This window comes from Orcinus orca, chromosome 18, assembly GCF_937001465.1.
Source record: "Orcinus orca chromosome 18, mOrcOrc1.1, whole genome shotgun sequence".
NCBI lineage: Eukaryota > Metazoa > Chordata > Mammalia > Artiodactyla > Delphinidae > Orcinus > Orcinus orca.
The window spans coordinates 54,978,563-54,999,295 of record NC_064576.1 but is presented as its reverse complement, the minus strand read 5'-3'; the positions used below and the strand labels follow the sequence as shown (position 1 = coordinate 54,999,295).

At 37.4% G+C, this 20,733-nt stretch overlaps 1 long non-coding RNA gene across 2 annotated transcripts in view; it reads left to right on the top strand.

Annotated features, from left to right (window-relative positions):
* The window catches only part of LOC117203093 (uncharacterized), a 250,390-nt gene that overhangs the window by 25,002 nt on the left and 204,655 nt on the right, over positions 1-20,733 (top strand). For both annotated transcript variants that reach the window (XR_004485695.2, XR_007473163.1), the window contains exon 2: positions 19,439-19,526. This is a non-coding gene — a long non-coding RNA (uncharacterized LOC117203093). The remainder of the gene's footprint in view (positions 1-19,438; positions 19,527-20,733) is intronic.

The following is a 20,733-nucleotide window of genomic DNA, read 5'->3' as shown; positions in this document are numbered from 1 at the left end:
ACTCTTGCTCAGTTTACATGCAGACTTGCAGAGTTTTACCACAGCTCCAGTACTAGAAAAATAGCCGAGTTTCAGAAATGGGAGCAGGTTTTGCTGATTTTTAAGGTTAAAATAATCCTCTTTATACATGTAGAAATATATGCATTTGAATCGTTTCATAAAATCTATATATTGGGTAATATAATACCTTTTTTTAAGTGAAATATTTCTTCTTTATTTGCCCTTACCTACTTTCCTGACCCATGTCATCCTCCACCCCCAGCTAGTCCATGTGTATAATCTAGCATGTGCCCTTCTAAATAATTCTCAGTGCTCAGCTTGTAAAGTCACATGTAAAGTCACATGTTTATATATGTGTGTGTTTTACAAAAACAGATCATTGTTCTACAAAAATGGGTTCATATTATTATTCTTACATGCACTTTACATCTTCTTGCTTTTTTCTTTCAACATGAGATCATGGAAAATGCTCCAGGTCAACTGTCAGAAATGTAGTTATTCTTTCATTATTTTAAAATTCAAACTGGAAAATTTAAGACATATACAAAGATAGAGAAAATAATATGTTGAATACCCATTGCCCATCAGCTGGCTTCAACAACTATTGGCATTTTGTTAATCTTATTTCATCTATTCTGCCTGACTTAATTTTTTTTTTTCATTTATTTTTTGCTGGAATATTTTTTAAGCAAACCTAGACTTTGTTATTTTTATGCAGTAAACACTTCTGTATTTTTCACTAACAGAGATGTTTAAAAAAACATAACCATATACCATTATCAGTTAAAATTTATAATGGTTCTTTAAAATCATCTATTATCCAGTTCATGTTCAAATCCCCCCAATTGCCTCAAAAATGTCTTCTTTCAATAGTTGGTTTGCTTGAGGATTTGAATGCCAAACATTGCATTTTCCTGATAAGTCTTATGAACTGCTTTTAAATTTATGACAGTTTTCCCTTCCCCTCCCCCTTTAATGCCCCAATTATTGAAGAAACCAGGTTATTTTCTTTGTAGAACTTCCCACCTTCTAGATTTGGCTTATTGTATCCTTATGGTGTCAATAACACATTCTTACCACGTTTTTCCTTTACATACTTACTTGAATATAGAGGATTGACTAGATTCAGGTTCAGTTCTTTATTTTTTTATTAATTTATTTGTATTTTTGGCTCTTTTGGGTCTGTTGCTGCACGCAGGCTTTCTCTAGTTGCAGTGAGCAGGGGCTACTCTTTGTTGTGGTGCAGGGGCTTCTCATTGTGGTTGCTTCTCTTGTTGCAGAGCACAGGCTCTAGGCGTGCAGGCTTCAGTAGTTGTGGCACATGGGTTCAGTAGTTGTGGCTCACGGGCTCTAGAGCGCAGACTCAGTAGTTGTGGCGCACGGGCTTAGTTGCTCTGCAGCATGTGGGGTCTTCCTGGACCAGGGCTCGAACCCGTGTTTCGTGCATCGGCAGGCGGATTCTTAACCACTGCACCACCAGGGAAGTCCAAGTTCAGTTCTTTTAGCAACAACACTTAATAGCTGGTGCTGTGTGCTTCCTCTTGCATCAGCGTTGGGAAGAATAGAACATTGGCTGGCCTGCTTTAAGTGACATTGAAATACATCAGTGGGTTCAAGTGTGGTTAGCTTCCTCTCCCGTATAAACTTCCTCATTAACCTTTCCTAATGGTTTTAGCATTCAGAATTGAACATTAGTTACATCCATTATTTCACTCAGAGTTGAAAAATGATTTTCTAAATCTATTAATATTTTTCTGCATTTATTCTCTGGAATTATTCTATGAAGACCTCTCCCTTGTCAATCGTTGGTAATCCCAAAAAGCAGTTGTATAGGAAGGGCAGAATAAAGGCTTGATCCTTTCCTTTTATTTGTCAATTTTATGAAAAATGAGTTGGTGCTTTAACAACCCCTAGTGATAGCCAGTTACATTTTTGGACTTGCAGATTTTCATATCTGTATGTTTTATTTGAAGCTATTATTTTATTTGATGTCCAAATGGTTCCATCCTTGGCCAATGGAAAGCCCTCAGATTTTCCATGCTTTCTGCTTTCTTTCCATCTGCTTTCACCAGATCTAGACTGAGTCATTTCTCCAAGGAGGAATGTTCCCTTTTAGTGGAAAATGATATTTAGAGACCACAATCTTGGTTCTAGAAGTAAATTTATTATCTTTTTAATGGGTCTGTGATACTCTGTGACATACCGTGATATATTTAACCATTCTCTATTGCTGGCATTCACCTTTACCCCAGTTTTGTTAGATTCTGCCATTCAATTGCAAAGCCATATAGAAGATACAAGAAAACTGTTTAAGAAACTTGCTATGGTCCTTGTATCATTAACAGAAGTTGAAAAATTGAAAACCAATGCTAGGAGAGTTGAAATTCTTAATAGAAATCTGGTAACCAAACAGTTCTTGGGCATTATGTGAGGACTAAAGGAAAATAACACTTCTTCAGGTAGATAAAGAATTTCTTCTCTACTTCCTGGAGCTGATCTTTAACAAGATGAGAAGCTGATACTCTTTTCTCCTTTCCTCTCTTGGAGAAGAATTTTCCTTCCTTCCCTCAGGGATCTTAGTGGAAACATATTTTCTGTTTGCTTTTTCTAACTGTGCTTCTGGCAAAGGGATGCACACTAGCTCTCCAAGCCACGAAGCAGCTTGGACCCCTCATCAGCCCCATACAACTTTGGATGGAGGTGCAGCTGTGTGCCATATTGGCAGTACATTTTATTCTTGCAGAGGGCATTACAGCTTTTTTGATTCTATGTTTTATTTCTTTGCCAATCATCAGATGGTGTGCAGTGGAGGAAACAAAATTTATTGAGAGCTTTAGGCTCTGTGACTAGGAATAACCATTCCTAGCTGGTTACAGAGTTCCCCAGATGCACCATGGTATATAACCCTGACTTTCTAGTTCATTGTAAAATCACAACACTGTACTAACTCTGCCAACTGGCCTTCTTTTCAGTATCTACATAAAAAAGAAAGGTATTGGTAACACTCTTCTGATAATAAAGCTTTTGATAATACTGATTGACTTTACAAAAAAACTTTTATGGTACTATAATATACATTACAGAAAATTACACATAAAGTACAGCTTCTTCAAACTGAACACACTCATATAATCAGCATTTGGATCAATAAATAGTTCATTATAAGCACCCCCAAAGCCTTGTTATGTTCCTTTCAGTATCTCCCCTTCTACTTCCAAGGACAGCTATCATCCTGATCCCTAAAAGCATAGATTACTTTTTGCTGGCATTGTACTTATGTAAATAGAATAGTATAGTATATACTCTTTTGCATCTGGCTTATTTCTCTAAACATTTGTAAGATTCAACCATATGAATATGTGTAATTGTAGATCGTTCATTTTAACTGTCATATGGGATTCTGTTGTGTGTCTCTACTACAATTCATGTATCCATCTTCTGTTTATGAGCATTTGGGTAGTTTCCAACTTGGGGCTATTAAAATAGTGTTGCTGTCAGCATTCTAGTATGTGCCTTTGCTGAACATACATGTGCATTTCTGTTGCATCTACACCTAGAAGGGAAAGTTATGGTCACAGTGTACGCAGTATGTTCTGCTTTATTAGATAATGCCAAATAGTTTTCCAAAGTGGTTGAACCAAATCAAACACCCATCAGCAGTGCGTGAGACCTCACTGAGACTTGGTATTTTCCATCATTTTCATTTATATGTATATGTTTTTTTCCTTTTTTAAATTTTATTTTTTATTGAATGGAAGATTCTTTAAATTCTACAGTGCTTTACAATTTTCAAAGGTTTCTCACACATGATTTCATATGATCCCATAATAACCCCCTTTTTTCCCCTACTTCTATATTGCCCGTCCCCACTGTAACCACTGGTTTATTCTCTATATCTGTGAGTCTGCTTCTTTTTTGTTTTGTTCACTAGTTTTTTGTATTTTTTAGATTCCACCCATAAGTGGTATCACACAGTATTTTTCTTTCCCTCTCTGACTTATTTCACTTAGCATAGAGCCCTCCATGTCTATTCATGTTGCTGCAAATGGCAAAATTTCATTCTTTTTTATGGCTGAATAATATTCCATTGTATATATGTATATATATGTGTATATATATATATACACACACACATATATATATATATATACACACACACACATATATATATATATATATATATATATATATATGCCACATTTTCTTTATCCATTGATCTGTTGATGGACACTTAGGTTGCTTCCATACCATGGCAATTGCAAATAATGCTGCTATGAACATTGGGGTGCATGTATGTTTTCAAATTAGTGTTTTTATTTTTTTCAGGTATATACCCAGGAGTGGAATTGTTGGGTCATATGGTAGCTCTATTTTTAGTTTTTTGAGAAACCTTAATTTTTATATATATATATACTTGTGAGTGGAAAGAAGATTCCCAGAGTAGAGAAGACTTTCTAATACCAACCTCCTGGTTCTGTCTGAAGTGTAGCAATAGTTATGGGGTAGTCTAGGCTGGGTCTCTGACAGCACCATAATTTATCTCATTGATGATGAAGGATGGGCCAGATGGTTACAAACAGCTTTTGAATACCATCCAGGAGAAGAAGCCTATGAATTTACTGACTTTAGAGAGCAGTCAACTGTTGCCTTCTGATGTTTATTATTATATAAATTTTATGACAAAAATAAAGACGGTAAAAAAAAAATCACAATTCCATAACTGTAACACAATAATAATACTTGAGTTCACTCATCCACAGACATACCTGAATTATATATGGTTGTAATCATAATCTAGATATAATTTCATATGATGCGTTTTTGAACTGAACGTTGTATCTAAAGACTCTCTCATGTTGTTTCAGTATTTCTTTATTATAAATTTAGATTGCTTCCAAAGTTTTACTGTTCTAGGGAGGTCTGTAGAAAATATCTTCATCAGCTTACCTTTCCTTTTTTTAAAAAAAATTCTTGAGGCTAAATTCTTAAGAGTGGGATTACTGAATAGAAAATTATCTTCTTTTTGGCTCTGGATTTATCATACATCTTCTTTCCAAATGGGTCACCATAATTTATGCAAGTGGAATCCAGTCTTCTTGGAAACCAAAATAGCTTAGTTTTACTTATAGCAACACACACTTTGTTAGGTTCATGAACAAATAAAATGTACAACATATTGTAAAAGTAAATTCCTTGCATATGGAAGATTTAAAAGTTCTTTCTTTATTTGTAATATCCAAATCTGGGAACAATCCAAATTTCCACTAGTAGATCAATAGATATCTAAATTGTGGTACATCCATACAATGGAATACTGTTTAGCAATTAAAAGGAAGGAATCATTGTTACATGTGGCAACATGGATGAATTACAAAATAATTATGCTCAGTGAAAGAAGCCAGACCAAAAAAGAGTGCATATTGTCTGATTCCATTGTACTATCTTTAAAAAATGGAAACTAATCATAGTGACAGAAAGCAGATCAGTGATTGCCTGGGGACACTGAGGTGGGGGTGGAGAGGGGCAAGAAGGACAGATTACAAAGGGGCATGGAAAATTTGGGGGTTGATGGATATGTTTACAGTAAGTCCCCTACATATGAACGAGTTTGTTCCAAGAGCATGTTCATAAGTCCAATTTGTTCATAAGTCCAACAAAGTTAGCCTAGGTACCCAGCTAACACAATCGACTGTATACTGCTGCTTTTATGCTTGATTCTGGACATCCTGGGCTTGAAATAAAGATACTGCACTACTGTACTCTATACAGTACTGTACAGTAAAGTACACAAAAGCACAGCCACTTGTAGAGGAAGCACACATATGACAGTGTCCTCCAGATTTGTGAACTAATTTTTATGTGATTGGACATGCTAACCCACGTTCGCATCTTTGAAAGTTTGCAGCTTGAAGGTTTGTATGTAGGGCACTTACTGTACATGATTGTGATGATAGTTTCCTGAACATACAGTCGGTCCACCATATCTGCAGGTTCTGTATCAGCAGATTCAACCAACAGAGGATCAAAAATGTTGGGAAAAAGAAAAAAATTCCAGAAACTACCAAACACCAAAACTAGAATTTGTGATGCTTTAGCACCTATTTACATAGCATTTACATTGTATTTACAATTATTATATAGCATTTACATTGTATTAGGTATTATAAGTAATCTAGAGATGATTTAAAGTATACGAGAGGGGAGACCTCAAGATGGTGGAGGAGTAAGATGTAGAGATCACCTTCTTCCCCACACATACATCAGAAATACATCTACGTGTGGAACAACTCCTACAGAACACCTACTGAATGCTGGCAGAAGACCTCAGACTTCCCAAAAGGCAAGACATTCCCCACATACCTGGGTAAGGAAAAAGAGAAAAGGAAAAACAGAGACAAAAGAATAGGGACGGGACCTGCACCTCTGGGAGGGAGCTGTGAAGCAGGAAAAGTTTCCACACACTCAGAAGCCCATTCGCTGGTGGAGACGGGGGGTGGGTGGTGGGAAACTTCGGAGCCACAGAGGAGAGCGCAGCAACAGGGGTGCAGAGGGCAAAGCGGAGAGATTCCCACACAGAGGATAAGTGCCGACCAGTACTAACCGGCCTGAGAGGCTTGTCTGCTCACGCACTGGAGTGGGTGGGGGCTGGGAGCCGAGGCTCAGGCTTCGGAGGTCAGATCCCAGGGAGAGGACTGGGGTTGGATGTGTGAACACAGCCTGAAGGGGGCTAGTGCACCACAGCTAGCCGGGAGGGAGTTGGGGGAAAAGTCTGGACCTGCCAAAGAGGCAAGAGACCATTGTTTCGGGGTGCACAAAGAGGGATTCAGAGCACTGCCTAAGGGAGCTCCAGAGACAGGCATGAGCTGTGGCTATCAGCGTGGACCCCAGAGACGGGCATGAAACACTAAGGCTGCAGCCGTAGCCACCAAGAAGCCTGTGTGCAAGCACAGGTCGCTCTCCACACCTCCCCTCCTGGGACCCTGTGCATCCCGCCACTGCCAGGGTCCCGTGTTCCAGGGACAACTTCCCTGGGAGAACACGAGGTGCGCCTCAGGCTGTTGCAACGTCATGCTGGCCTCTGCCACCGCAGGCTCGCCCTGCATTCCGTACCCCTCCCTTCACCTGGCCTGAGTGAGCCAGAGCCCCCTAATCAGCTGCTACTTTAACGTCCTGTCTGGATGGGGAACAGGTGTCCTCAGGCGACCTACACACAGAGGCAGGGCCAAATCCAAAGCTAAACTCCAGGAGCTGTCTGAACAAAGAAGAGAAAGGGAAATTTCTCCCAGCAGCCTCAGGACCAGTGGATTAAGTCTCCATAATCAACTTGATGTACCCTGCATCTGTGGAATACCTGAATAGAAAATGAATCATCCCAAAATTGAGGTGGTGGACTTTGGGAGGAACTGTAGACTTGGGGTTTGCTTTCTGCATCTCATTTGTTTCTGGTTTTATGTTTATCTTAGTTTAGTATTTAGAGTTTATTATCATTGGTAGATCTAGTTATTGATTTGGTTACTGTCTTCCTTTTTCTTTAATATAAACATATATATATGTTTTTCCTTTTTCTCTTTTTGTGAGTGTGTATGTGTATGCTTCTTTGTGTGATTTTGTCTGTATAGCTTTGCTTTTACATTTGTCCTAGGGTTCTGTCTGTCCATTTTTTTGTTTGTTTGTTTTTAGTATAGTTTTAAGAGCTTGTTATAATTGGTGGATTTGTTTTTTAGTTTTATTACTGTCTTCTTTTTTTTTTCTTTTTTTAGTTACTTTAAATTTTTTAAATTTTTAAAAATTAAAAAAATTTTATTTTAATAACTTTCCTTCCTTCCTTCCTTCCATCCTTCCTTCCTTCCTTCCTTCTTTCCTTCTCCCCTCCCTCCCTCCCTCCCTCCCTCCCTCCCTCCCTCCCTTCCTTCTTTTCTTTTCTTTCTTTCTCCCTATTCTTCTGAGCTGGGTGGCTGACAGGGTCTTTGTGCTCTGGCTAGGTGTCAGGCCTGTGCCTTTGAGATGGGAGAGCTGAATTCAGGACGTTGGTACACCAGAGACCTCCCAGCTCTATGTAATATCAAACGGCAGAGATCTCCAACTCAACGCTAAGACCCAGGTCCACTCAATGACCAGCAAGCTACAGTACTGAACACCCTATGCCAAACAACTAGCAAGACAGGAACACAACCCCACCCATTAGCAGAGAGGCTGCCTAATATCAAAATAAGGTCACAGACACCCCAAACCACACCACTGGACGTGGTCCTGCCCACCAGAAAGACAAGATTGAGCCTCATCCACTAGAACACAGGCACCAGTCCCCTCCACCAGGAAGCCTACACAATCCACTGAACCCACCATAGCCACTGGGGGCACACACCCAAAACAAAGGAAACTATGAACCTGCAGCCTGTGAAAAGGAGACCCCAAACACAGTAAGTTAAGCAAAATGAGAAGACAGAGAAACACACAGCAAATGAAGGAGCAAGGTAAAAACCCACCAGACAAAACAAATGAAGAGGGAATAGGCAGTCTACCTGAAAAAGAATTCAGAGTAATGATAGTAAAGATATCCAAAATCTTGGAAATAGAATGGAGAAAATATAAGAAACTTTTAACAGTGACCTAGAAGAACTAAAGAGCAAACAAACAATGATGAACAACACAATAAATGAAATTAAAAATTCTCTAGAAAGATTCAATAGAATAACTGAAGCAGAAGAACAGGTAAGTGACCGGGAAGATAAAATAGCGGAAATAACTACCGCAGAACAGAAAAGAATTGAGAACAGTCGCAGAGACCTCTGGGACAACATTAAACGCACCAACCTTCGAATTATAGGGGTTCCAGAAGAAGAGAAAAGAAAGGGACTGAGAAAATACTTGAAGAGAGTATAGTTGAAAATTTCCCTAATATGGGAAAGGAAATAGTCAATCAAGTCCAGGAAGCACAGAGAGTCCCATACAGAATAAATTCAAGGAGAAACACACCAAGACACATACTAAAAAAACTATCGAAAATTAAATACAAAGAAAGAATATTAAAAGCAGCAAGGGAAAAACAAATAATATACAATGGAATCCCTATAAGGTTAACAGCTGATCTTCCAGCAGAAACTCTGCAACCCAGAAGGGACTGGCAGGACATATGTAAAGTGATGAAAGGGAAGAACCAACAACCAATATTACCCAGCAAGGATCTCATTCAGATTTGATGGAAAAATTAAAACCTTTACAGACAAGCAAAAGCTAAGAGAATTCAGCACCACCAAACCAGCTTTACAACACATGCTAAAGGAACTTCTCTAGGCAGGAAACACAAGAGAAGGAAAAGACCTACAATAACACACCCAAAACAATTAAAAAAAACGGTACTAAGAACATACATATCGATAACTACCTTAAATGTAAATGGATTAACCACTCCAGCCAAAAGACATAGACTGGTTGAATGGATACAAAAACAGGACCCATATATATGCTGTCTACAAGAGGCCCACTTCAGACCTAGGGACCCATACAGACTGAAAGTGAGGGGATGGAAAAAGATATTCTATGCAAATGGAAATCAGAAGAAAGCTGGAATAGCAATTCTCATACCAGAGAAAATAGACTTTAAAATAAAGACTATTACAAGAGCCAAAGAAAGACACTACATAATGATCAAGGAATCAATCCAAGAAGAAGATATAACAATTGTAAATATTTAGGCAGCCAACATAGGAGCACCTCAATACATAATGCAAATGATAGCAGCCATAGAAAGGGAAATTGACAGTAACACAATCATAGTAGGGGACTTTTAACACCCCACTTTCACCAATGGACAGATCATCCAAAATGAAAATAAATAAGAAAACACAAGCTTCAAATGATACATTAAACAAGATGGACTTAATTGATATTTATAGGACGTTCCATCCCAAAACAACAGAATACACTTTCTTCTCAAGTGCTCATGGATCATTCTCCAGGATAGATCATATCTTGGGTCACAGATCAAGCCTTGGTAAATTTAAGAAGATTGAAATCGTATCAGGTATCTTTTTGGACCACACACTGTGAAACTAGGTATCAATTAAAGGAAAAAATCTGTAAAAAATACAAACACATGGAGGCTAAACAATACATTACTAAATAACCAAGAGCTCACTGAATAAATCAAAGAGGAAATCAAAAAATAAGTAGAAATAAATGACAATGAAAACATGATGACCCAAAACCTATGGGATGCAGCAAAAGCAGTTCTAAGAGGGAAGTTTGTAGCAATACAGTCCTACCTCAAGAAACAAGAAACATCTCAAATAAACAACCTAACCTTACACCTAAAGCAGTTAGAGAAAGGAAAACAAAAGAAAACCCCAAAGTTAGTAGAAGGAAAGAAATCATAAAGATCAGATCAGAAATAAATGAAAAAGAAATGAAGGAAACAATAGCAAAGATCAATAAAACTGAAAGCTGGTTCTTTGAGAAGATAAAAAAAATTGATAAACCATTAGCCAGACTCATCAAGAAAAAAAGGAGAAGGCTCATATCAACAAAATTAGTAATGAAAAAGGAGAAGTAACAACTGACACTCCAGAAATACAAAGGCTTATGAGAGATTACAACAAACAACTGTATGCCAATAAAATGGACAACCTGGAAGAAATGGACAAATTCTTAGAAAAGCACAGCCATCTCAGACTGAACCAGGAAGAAATAGAAAATATAAAGAGACCAATCACAAGCACTGAAATTGAGACTGTGATTAAAAATCTTCCATCAAACAAAAGCGCAGGACTAGATGGCTTCACAGGCAAATTCTGTCCAACATTTAGAGAAGAGCTAAAACCTATCCTTCTCAAACTCTTCCAAAATGTAGCAGAGGGTGGAACTCTCCCAAACTCATTCTACGAGGCCACCATCACCCTGATACCAAAACCAGACAAAGATGTCACAAAGAAAACTACAGGCCAATATCACTGATGAACATAGATGCAAAAATCCACAACCAAGTACTAGCAAACAGAATCCAACAGCACATTAAAAGGATCATTCACCATGATCAAGTGGGGTTCATCCCAGGAATGCAAGGATTTTTCAATATATGCAAATCAATCAATGTGATAAACCATATTAACAAATTGAAGGTGAAAACCATATGATCATCTCAATAGATGCAGAAAAAGCTTTTGACAAAATTCAACACTGATTTATGATAAAAACCCTCCAGAAAGTAGGCATAGAGGGAACTTACTTCAACATAATAAAGGTCATATTTGACAAAGCCACAGCCAACATTGTTCTCAATGGTGAAAAACTGAAACCATTTCCTCTAACATCAGGAACAAGGCAAGGTTTTCCACTCTCACTGCTATTATTCAACATAGTTTTGGAAGTTTTAGGCACCATAATCAGAGAAGAAAAAGAAATAAAAGCAATCCAAATCGGAAAAGAAGTAAATCTGTCACTGTTTGCAGATGACATGATACTATACATAGAGAATCCTAAATATGCTACCAGAATATTAGAGCTAATCAATGAATTTGGTAAAGTAGCAAGATACAAAATTAATGCACAGAAATCTCTTGCATTCCTATACACTAATGACGAAATATCTGAAAGAGAAATGAAGGAAACACTCCCATTTACCACTGCAACAAAAAAGAATGAAATACCTAGGGATCAACCAACCCAAGGAGACAAAAGACCTGTATGCAGAAAACTATAAAACACTGATGAAAGAAATTAAAGATGATTCAAACAGATGGAGAGATAAACCATGTTCTTGGATTGGAAGAATCAACATTGTGAAAATCACTATACTACCCAAAGCAATCTACAGATTCAATGCAATCCCTATCAAACTACCACTGGCATTTTTCACAGAAGTAGAACAAAAAATTTCCCAATTTGTATGGAAACACAAAAGACCCCGAATAGCCAAAGCAATGTTGAGAAAGAAAGTTGGAGCTGGAGGAATCAGGTTCCCTGACTTCAGACTATGCTACAAAGCTACGGTAATCAAGTCAGTATGGTACTGGCACAAAAACAGGTATATAGATCAACGGAACAGGATAGGATGCCCAGAGATAAACCCATGCACTTATGGTCACCTTATTTTTGATAAAGGAAGCAAGAATATACAATGGAGAAAAGACAGCCTCTTCAATAAGTGGTGCTGGGAAAACTGGACAGCTACAAGTAAAAGAATGAAATTAGAACACTTCCTAACACCATACACAAAAATAAACTCCAAATGGATTAAAGACCTAAATGTGAGGCCAGACACTATAAAACTCCTAGAGGAAAATGTAGGCAAAACACTCTATGACTAAATCACAGCAAGATCCTTCTTGACCCACCTCCTAGAGAAATGGAAATAAAAACAAAAATAAACAAATGGGACCTAATGAAACTTAATATCTTTCTTTTTGCACAGCAAAGGAAACCATAAACAAGACAAAAAGACAGCCCTCAGAATGGGAGAAAATATTTGCAACTGAAGCAACTGACCAATGACTAATCTCCAAAATTTACAAGAATCTCATGCAGCTCAATATCAAAAAAACAACCGAATCCAAAAATGGGCAGAAGACCTCAATAGACATTTCTCCAAAGAAGATATACAGATTGCCAACAAACACATGAAAGGATGCTCAACATCACTAATCATTAGAGAAATGCAAATCAAAATTACAATGAGATATCACCTCACACCAGTCAGAATGGCCATCATCAAAAAAATTTACAAACAAATGCTGGAGAGGGTGTGGAGAAAAGGGAACCCTCTTGCACTGTTGGTGGGAATGTAAATTGATACAGCCACTATGGAGAACAGTATGGAGGTTCCTTAAAAAACTAAAAATAGAACTACCATACGACCCAGCAATCCCACTACTGGGCATATACCCTGAGAAAACCGTAATTCAAAAAGAGTCATGTAGCACAGTGTTCATTTCAGGTCTATTTACAATAGCCAGCACGTGGAAGCAACCTAAGTGTCCATCAACAGACGAATGGATAAAGAAGATGTGGCACATATATACAATGGAACATTACTCAGCCATAAAAAGAAACAAAATTGAGTTATTTCTAGTGATGTGGATGGGCCTAGAATCTGTCATACAGACTGAAGTAAGTCAGAAAGAGAAAAAGGAATACTGTATGCTAACACATATATATGGAATCAAAAAAAAAAGGGTTCTGAAGAACCTAGGGGCAGGGCAGGAATAAAGATGCAGACATAGAGAATGGACTTGAGGACATGGGTAGTGGGAAGCTTAAGCTGGGACAAAGTGAGAGTGGCATGGACATATACACTACCAGATGCACAATAGATAGATAGTGGGAAGCAGCGCATAGCACAGGGAGATCAGCTCCGTGTTTTGTGACCACCTAGAGGGGTGGGATAGGGAGGATGGGAGGGAGATTCAAGAGGGAGGAGATATGGGGATATATGTATATGTTTAGCTGATTTACTTTGTTATAAAGCAGAAACTAACACACCATTGTAAAGCGATTATACTCCAATAAAGATGTTTAAAAATAAGAAATTAAAACAAAAATTTAAAACAAAAATTTAAAACATTAATTCATTTAAAAATAAGTTAATTACGTTTTAACATAAACTTTTGTTAATGAAAACTAAGTAAACTTTCCAGAACAAAGAAAAATAAATGAAGTATTCTAGAGAATGTGCTTAGGTTATATACAAATACTACACCATTTTATATAAGGGAATTGAGCATCTTCGAAGTTTGATATCCACAGAGGTCCTGGAACCAATCTCCTGCAGATACAGAGGGACAACTGAATGCATATGTCCAAACGTATCAAGTTGTACAGTGTAAGTACATGCACTTTACTCCATATTAATTTTACCTCAATCAAGCTGTCTCAAAAAATAAAATTTATTGCTCAATATTTCCAACTCTTTGAAGATCACATGCAAATGAGGAACATGAGTTGTTAATTCATTATTATTAGGTAGTAATAATGGGTTTAAGGGACACAATATTGTACTTCCCCCTAAAATATATTTAAGTCCTAACCCCCACTACCTAGGAATGTGATCTTATTTGGAAAGAGGGACTTTGCAAGCACAATCAAGATGAGGTCATACTGGATCAGGGTGGGCCTCGAATCTAATGCTTGGTATCCCCTAAGAGGAGAGGATGCATGGACAGACACACAGAGAGAATAATGCCATGTGTAGATAGAGGCAGAGACTGGAGTGATGTAGCTGTTCTGATCCCAGTAACACCAAGGATTGTTGACAGCTACTAGAAGCTGGGAAGAGGCAAGGAAGGATTCTTCTCTAGAACTTTCAGAGGGTACATGGCCCTGCTGACACCTTGATTTCAGACTTCTAGCCTGTAGAACTGTGGGAGAATACATTTTTGTTGTTTTGAAATTATCAGAAGTTATAATTTGTTACATCAGCCCTTGGAAACTAATACATATAGCAACATGCTTTTATTAGCTAGTCTACTCTAATTTTAAACAGAGTTGATTATAATACCATAGGAAATATACATGGTATCTGTATTATAGAACCAGATGTCTGATTATTTCATGTCTGATGAAACTTTGTGTTTTTTAAAGTGAATCCCCCTTTGTTCTGTCCTTGTTTCTCTCCTCTCTCCAGCAGCCACATGTGTTACCATCATGTCTTTATATTAATATGAACACAGTGATTATCGAAGAATTGTCTGTGGATGCTTGGTGATCCTTGAGACACTTCCAGGGAGTCTGTGAGGTCAAAACCGTTCTCAGTTTTGATTATTTTTTCACTGTGTTGACATTTGCAGTGATAGTGCAAAAGCAATGGTAGACAAAACGGCTGACATCTTAGCACAAATCAAGATGGGACCACCAACTGCACTAGTAGACATTTTATTCTTCATCTGCACGCACTGGCAGAAAACAAAACAAAAAGAGTTTCACTTAGGAATCACCTTGATGAAGCAGCAGTATTATTAATTTTATTAAATCTTTATCCTTGGGTGTACATGTCTTTTTAACAGTCTGTGTGATGATATGGGGAGTACAAATAATGTCTTTCTGTTACATAGAAAAGTCCAAAAAAAAAAAAAAAAGCACTTGTGTGGTTGAGTTTTGAACTGAACTAGCAGCTTTTTTTCATGAACACCATTTTTATTTGATAGACAGACTCTGGTTATTCAAATTATTCAGACTTTGGTACTTAGCAGACATTCCCCTCTATGCCCAGAGATTTTCCTTTGGAGACAGCAATCTTAAGAGATTGTGTTTCCTTGACTGAGAATGATATTTCCTGTAAAATCTTAAACACAGGTAAAGCTCAGGGAGTTACAGGGATTTGCTGAAGGACACATACCATAAAGTAGCAGACATGGGCTTAGAAATCAGGCCCCCTTACTTGCAGCCTGCTACTCTTCCCATTTCACTAAATGAGACAGGTGGTTTTTCATATTTCATTCATCCTCTCCTTGAGACAGAATTAATGCTGCAAGAGAAAGAAACGCCAGGTGGAAAAACTGACAAGTCAGGTATTACACAGGCACTTAATTTTTATTTTGTAATTTTCACAGTCTGAGCAACCAAGTAGAATACATAAAGAAGACACTAAAATGTGGCCTAATAAAATTCATTTGACCAGAAATATGAGCTTCCATGTTTTTGTCTCCAGCTCAGGTTTTTTTTTTTTTTTCATTTTTAATGTCAACTGTTCTCTGAGTCCAGTGCTCACTTTGGCAAAAACTACATTTAGTTGCAAATTGAGACACGGTGCATAGCTGCTATGATTAAGGAATTCAGAATCTTATCCAGTATAAGGCCTTGAGGGCAGAAAGAAATGCTGAGGGAAAAACATTTCAATGTTGCCCTGTCTAGATGAGTGCCTGAAATAAATATTAACTGTTATTTCTGAAAACTTTCCCTCTGTTTTATATACTTCATTTCCCCCACTTTTGAGTCTACAGTGTATTTCAGCAACATTATGGGTTTCTACTCATGATGAGTCTTCTCAGCGTGGGCTGGGTCAGTGTTTGTAGCTCAGCTGGCTGGTGCCAGAGTGGAGGGCACGTCTGATTTGATTCCACCCCAGGAACTGAAGGATTTTGAAGATTTTCCTCCTAATATTTGGCTTTACTTGATAATCCCAGAGCATGCTGGGAAATCTCAGCAAGAGGAAAAATTTAGTAACCACAGGGAGGCCTGCTTGCAGGGTTGTGGGTAAGTGTGAAAGCTTATGAGTATGACTGTTAATGATTTGTATGTTCTGCTTTTCACGAGAGTTTCTCTCAACAAAAAGTGTGCAGGCTTGTGAGGACAGACAGCTTTTAGAGAACTCAGCCGTCCCCAGAAAGACAAATGCATGATTGAGTCATTTCCCAAGAGAGAAGCCACTAGTCAGCCAGGTATGTGGAGCCATGTGGTTCAGGATTTAGAATTTCAAAAGCAGGAGCTGGCAAAGGGTTGCATGGGATTTTAGCCTCACGTTTTCATCATCATTTTTCTTTCTTATTTTTGAGTACTGAAATTGCCCTTGGCGTATGCGGAATAAGAGACATGCTATCTACCTCTAGTCAACGTTGGAGAAAGTGTTCAGTTCAGAAATAGACTTTGTAGCCGAGAAGGTGATCAAATCTCAGAGGCTTGAAGAGTTTTTCTGTATGTGTGCAAACCAGTTTCTCATGTATCTTCTTTTCGATTCTGCGTTTCCCCTTTTTGTTGTTGTTTGTTTATATATAGTCACTAAGACTCTCTGTCTTGGAAATGTCTAATAGGCTAGATTTTTATTTGGTCTGGGTGCTCCAGATGTGAGCTGGCCCAGAGGAGGTGGTGGTGGAGATGGAGCCTTTGCACTGTGCTCTGGGAGTGGGCAGATTTCACTGATTGGGTTACAAGGCTCTGGAACATTCTGTACTTAGAACTAGCTTTTCCGAGCATGCAGAGGCATGTGACAGTTGTTGATCTTGACATAGAGGGAATCTAGCCAGAGGTGTCTGTGTACAGCATGTCCCAAAGTACAAGGAAGCTTGCCTCATGACCCTGTACCTATAGGGCTAACCTAACATGACAGCTAGGATGACTCTGGCCTTCTATATGCTGGAGACAACTTCACCTTCATTTAATTGAATACAGCTCACTTTATTAGGTTCCTTCTAAGAAAAATGCATGAGATTTGAACGTAACTAATTCTTGTGACTTACTACCCTCACTTTATTTATTTATTTTAAAAAAATCTATTTATTTATGGCTGTGTTGGGTCTTCGTTGCTGCGTGCGGGCTTACTCTAGTTACGGCGATCGGGGGCTACTCTTCGTTGCAGTGCGTGGGCTTCTCATTGTGGTGGCTTCTCTTGTTGCGGAGCACAGGCTCTAGGTGTGCGGGCTTCAGTAGTTGTAGCACACAGGCTCTAGAGCACAGGCTCAGTAGTTGTGGCACATGGGCTTAGTTGCTCCGTGGCATGTGGAATCTTCCCAGACCAGAGCTCGAACCTGTGTCCCCTGCATTGGCAGGCGGATTCTCAACCACTGCGCCACCAGAGAAGCCCTACCCTCACTTTAAATTGTAGGAAACAGAGGATTAGAGAGGATAAATGGCTTATCCAAGTTCATACAACTGGTTCTTCTCACCGCATGTCTTCATTGTGATAAGAGAGACAACTTTCCTTTCTGTAACAAAAATACAGTCTCCTGCTCTCATTAATGAGTCTATGATTTTTTTTTAAAGACTTTATTTTTCTAGATTGCTTTTAAATTCACAGAAAAATTGAGAAAAGGTTACAAAGGTTGCCCATATATTACCTGCCTCCCTGACCCCCACCCATTGTCAACATCCCTCTCCAGATGGGTATATTTGTTAAAGTCAATAAACCTACATTGACACATCATTATCACTCAAAGTCCATAGTTGACAGTAGGGTTCACTCTTGGTGTTGTGCATTCTATGGGTTTGGACAAATGTATAATAATATGTGTCCATTATTATGGTATCATATATAGCATTTTCACTGCCCTAAAAATCCTCTGTAATCTGCCTATTCATCTCTCCACACTGCCCTTCCTGCAACCCCTGGCAATGACTGATCTTTTTACTGTCTCCATAGTTTTGCCTTTGTCAGAATGCCATATAGTTGGAATCAAATGGTATATAGCCTTTTCAAATTGGCTACATCCACTTAGTAATATGCATTTAAGACTCCTCCATGCCTTTTAATGGCTTGATAGCTCATTTCTGTTTAGCACCAAAAAATATTCTACTGTCTGGATGTACCACAGTTTATTTACCAGTTTACCTACTGAAGAATACCTTGGTTGCTTCCAAGTTTTGGCAACTATGAATAAAGCTGCTATAAAAACCTAACTGCATTCCTCAAATTTTGCTATGTAGTGTTTTTATTATTGTTCTAAATTTTTAGAATGATTTCTCCATTCATCCATGAATTATTTAGAAGCATATTTTTAACTTTCTAAATACATGGGCTTTAAAAAAATCTTTCTATCATTGATTTCTAATTTAATATTATTAGATTAAATTAGAATTTAATGCAGAGAATGCAGATTATGATAGGATTCTTCAGAATTTATTGAGATTTTCCTTATATGGTCAGTTTTTATAGATAGTCCATGCATACTTCAATAGAATGTTTATTCTCTGTGTTCCGTAAATATGTATTAATATAGGGATTATTTGTTCTTCAAATATTCTATTACTCTTTCTTTGCTTTCTTGATCTCTAAATTGCTGAGAGTTGTGTTAAAATCTTTTACTATGATGGTTGATATGTCAGTTTCTCCTTTTCACTCTGTAACTTTTCGTTGTGCATATTTGAAGGTATTTTATTGTGTGCATACAGGTTTAGAATTTTTATATCTTTCTGGAAAATTAACTTTTATTAATACATAAAAGCCCTCTTTATTAACAATGATTTTTACCATTTAAGCTTATTTTTTGTCTGATATTATTTTAATTATACTATATTTCTTTTGTTTAGTACATGCTTAATATGTAATTTTTCTATACTTTTAATCCTTTGTGTTTTTTTTGCTTTAGATGTTCCTTTTGTAAATTTTGTTTTTTGATGTGACTATTTAAAAGAAATATGGTTTGACATTCTTTGTCTTAGTTGGACAGTTGAGTCTATTTACATATATTTGGATCTTCTTCTTCCACCTTCTTTTTAAATTTTGTTTGACCAGACTCCTTTTGAGCAGTAAGTAGGTTGAGCTTTCCCCCCTAAGGTAATGAAATTATCAAGGTGTTTATTGAGCACAGTTTAATACACATACACAGATACATACCCCTCTAAGAAGTAGGTTATTTTTACCTTCATTTTACATCCAAGGAAACTGAACCAGAATGGTTAATTACCTGGCTCTAGGTCACAAAGCATTTGTGTGGCAAAGATTAGATTTGAACCAAGATCTTCTGGAATTGGAGTCCAAGTCTCTTATCTCTTCATGCTTCCATCTTGTCTTCAGGATAGAGTCATCTCCGGTGGAACTGAAGATAAGAAAGAAGATCAAAGGAAGAAGAGGACTTCAGGAAAAGCCAGTAAAGAGTGCTGAGGTCAGAACTTTTATTGTCTTTAAAAAAGGATTGATTAGAGTTTTGAAAGTAAACAACTTTTTGCTTTGTTCTTGTTTCTTTGATGGAATTTACTCGTCAGAAAGTGATGATGTTTGCTACAATATAAGCAGCATTTAAACACATAGTCATTTTTTTATTAGTCATGGTATTTCACCCATGATGAAATGAAAGTTTCATAAAACCATAATTTGGAACAGAAATGGATGGTGATTTTGTCAGTTTTCTTGATAAGTAGAGAGATATGAAGAATATTATTGAACAAGCCTGACAATGAGAAGACCTAAGCCCATGTTCATTTCAGTGATTCACAAGAGAGATCAAAGTAAAATTTCTCTCTGTTTAAAGTATTCTGTTTTATTGTTTAAAAATTCACTTGGCAAGAATTTCTTGAGAATTTTTCTCAGGGTCACTGAAGCTAGTTTTGGTAATAAGTTTAGGATTTGAAGGCAAACAGTGATTTGGTTGAATGAAAATTTCATCATTAATTGTCTAAAAGTATGGAGATTGTGTGATTAAGGGGTAGGGAGGCAACTGCAACTATTTTGGGGGCACTGAAGACTCTATAAATGTAAACAGTCTGATTTTGTTTATGGATTCTATGAAGTTTCAAGGTAATCGTTTCTTCTGCCTTAGGTCACAGCAGCAGCTTTGTAGATCTAGTGCTATGTCCCCTTGTCTAAATTGTAACCCCTTTGTGGTGATGTGGAGCTTCTGATAAGAGCTCTAAGTAGCTTGAACATACAGTGAGAATCACATTGAAGCTGGCTTCAGAACCCTAGTTTTGTAGGTCTAGGTGACTAACATCTTTGATAAAGTAAGCTGAAAAATCCATTTTCAAATGAAATATACTTATTTTAAAAGTAAAATACCTCTTAAGTGAGCAGAATCTGCAGTTCTAGATCTTTTTAAAAAATTTTATTATTTATTTAATTGAAGTCTAGTTGATTTACAATGTTGTGTTAGTTTCAGGTATACAACAAAATGATTCAGTTATACGTACATACATATCTATTTTTTCAGATTCTTTTCCCTTATAGGTTATTATAAAATATTGAGTATAGTTCCCTGTGCCATACAATAGGTCCTCATTGGTTATTTATTTTATATATAGTAGTGTGTATATTGCAGTTTTAGATCGTAAATGAAATTTGGGCATAAACAAAGGCTGAGTGTCACTTTGATTCGC